Raw genomic sequence first — 2773 nt, 5'->3', positions numbered from 1 at the left:
CCTTTATAATAGCTACTATTTCCGAATTAGGGTCACTTACAAAAATATTTCACGATACTGTTTTGGGAAACGAATTTTTTGTTTTTGTTTAGCAAGGGCCGTGGTTCGCTCTTTACTAGGTTGCAGCTACTGTTTCGTCTGACCTGGAAGTAGACCCTCCAGTTTCATTGTAATACCAGAACGTAGGTTCTGTTCACACCTTCAATAATGAAGGTCTACAATATGATTCATTTGATGCAAAATATATTCCCCGAGCTCAGGAAAGATAAGACCTTTACTTGAAGCAGTATATTCTGAGAAACATAATTTTGGGGTAGTGAAATATCTTCTTGAAAACGAAACAAACCGAAACATTAGGGACATTTACCAGAGAAAACTCTGTCTGTTGCTACCCCTAATGATAAGCCTTGAGTTAGTAAGATACTTGTCTAATTTGGTGCGGATATAGAAACTCTAAATATAATTTGTAAAATACCTTTATTTCAAGAAGCATGTACTGAGAATCATTATTGAGACACAATCGAACATATTAGATACAACAGAGTAAAAAGAGAGCAGGTATTTAAGAAAACGACGAGCAGCATTACCAAAATCTACTAAACTCCATGGTAGTCATGAGTATTGTAATTTATTTGCTTCACATCGTTATTGCAGACTGTCTCGAACTTAAATCGAATGCTCGAACTTAAATGCTCTGTCTTCAGATGAGAGTCTTATAGCCGGTGTACTGCAATAACTTCCGCAGCCTCAATGGTTTTTCCATGTTATTCCATTACCAAAATGCATGAGAATATTTGTGCAAATACCATTAAAAGTAGTTAAATACATGAAGTTTGTGTAATAAGGAACTAAGATTCAAGCCTCCAAGTTTAGTATTCAATCGAGCAAGCTTGGGAATCTGTATCAATAGACAGTATAATTGCAATAACAAATAATGGAATACGTAAGTAGTGAAGAGTTGTGAGGAAAAATTGAAACAGATCAATTAGGATTCTAGAGCACAATCTAGCTCTTCCATGGAATTCCAAAGGCGGTTTGTATTCGTAGAAAGAACTACATTTATTAAGATAATATTTGCCTGAAGATTCTGCGCCCCCACAGAAAAATCGGTATCTGAAAATTTTATTTTACTTTATATAACTACAAACATCATTATTATCAATTGTTTAGAAAAAAATACATTTTTCCTTTAACAGTTGCTTTTCAAATGACATATTAATTGTCATAAAAAATAATCTGGCCAAGTTAATAAACAAACTTCAAGTCTATCCTAGAGGACAGGCTGGGTACAAAAGGCTAGAGTTGTTACGTTGCCATGATATGGTTTGGGGTCATCGGGCTATCATAACCTTCTTCCTCCGTCCCTATCTCCGGAAGAAAAACCCTACTTTCGTGGCCTCGTAGTGATATCCAGGAGCACCTTTCATGAGTTTGCTTAACCAGGACGGTGACAGTGCTGCAGGGTGACCCTGAGGAGTGTCGCCCTTCAAAGAAATTATAGCCTAGCATACGACGCAGAATCGCACTGGATTTTGACTTATGGATAGATCTTTTGGGATAATTCTTGTTGTTTGGTTCTAAACTGTCTTAAACGCTTTGTGTAAACTTGAGTAGGGTCTACACAGGTAGGAACCATTGCTTTTCTTCAGGGCATAACAATTTCACTAACAAAAATAATATAAACTATCACTAGGAATAGTACAACGTTGAGAAACAAACAAAATTGTGTTATTCCGACTGACAAATTAAGATGGTTCAAATTGAACTTATTAGCAGTTTCAGAAACTCTTCTCCAAGAGTTAGGAAAGATGAAATTAGGTCATATTGAACTTATTTGTTCAGATAGGAAGCATTAAGTACATAGGCAGGGAGCAGGACTCCCGATGAACAAGGAAGCTTCTTATTTAAGTTGGAAATGTACTAGGCTAATAATAACATTCTAGTTGTTCATTTTATGACTAAATCCTGTAGGGTGTTAGTCATTGTGGTGATACTATGAATATTATATCACTATACTATACTATATCACTACTATCAGTATAACTATACTATACTATACAGTGATACAGTATTTTTATTTGTGATTGTTTGTTTCAATAGAAATGTATCTTTATCTTACCTTTCTCACCGGCATCAAAATCTTACTGTTCTCTAACAGTAATGTATATCACCTAGGCACGTAGACAAAACGCGGGTGGGGGGAGGAGACTTAAGGCTCATTTATTCAATTTTATATCACTATTCTGTATCACTACTATGATAGAGATATTAGCGACTCTGATGAATTTTACAGACAGTTACATGGCCAAATAAACAGGGCTATCATAGCTAACAATACAACATTTTTATAAAAGGACTTTAATGCCCAAGCAGCCTGAAATAGAAACAAATGGTACCTTATCCCAGGAAAATCTAGTATAGGAAAGGAAGGACGTACGCAGGGGGGGCCTCCGGGCCCGGCCCCGCCCCCCCGAAATCTCACGATTTTTTTCATTTTCCCATAATTTTCTGATTTTTCTGACAGAATAATGGTTTTGAAGGATTTGGCCCCCCCCCCCCCGAAACAAATTGGGCCCCCCGAAACAAATTCCTGCGTACGTGCCTGGTTGATGTACACTACTGCTTGAATTTTGTAGGTACAACATTCAAGTTATAGCCAATACGGTGTTTGGTCATAAAATGGCCCGCAAGTTAACATGGTGCTCACAAGATGGTAAGAAGGTCAACCTTACTGATTATTTTATTGTAAATCGAAGACTGACAGAATCAATAC

Source organism: Artemia sp. Qi Xiang Cuo, chromosome 5, assembly GCF_049724085.1.
Source record: "Artemia sp. Qi Xiang Cuo chromosome 5, ASM4972408v1, whole genome shotgun sequence".
Lineage (NCBI taxonomy): Eukaryota > Metazoa > Arthropoda > Branchiopoda > Anostraca > Artemiidae > Artemia > Artemia sp. Qi Xiang Cuo.
Note: the sequence above shows the minus strand (reverse complement) of the source record.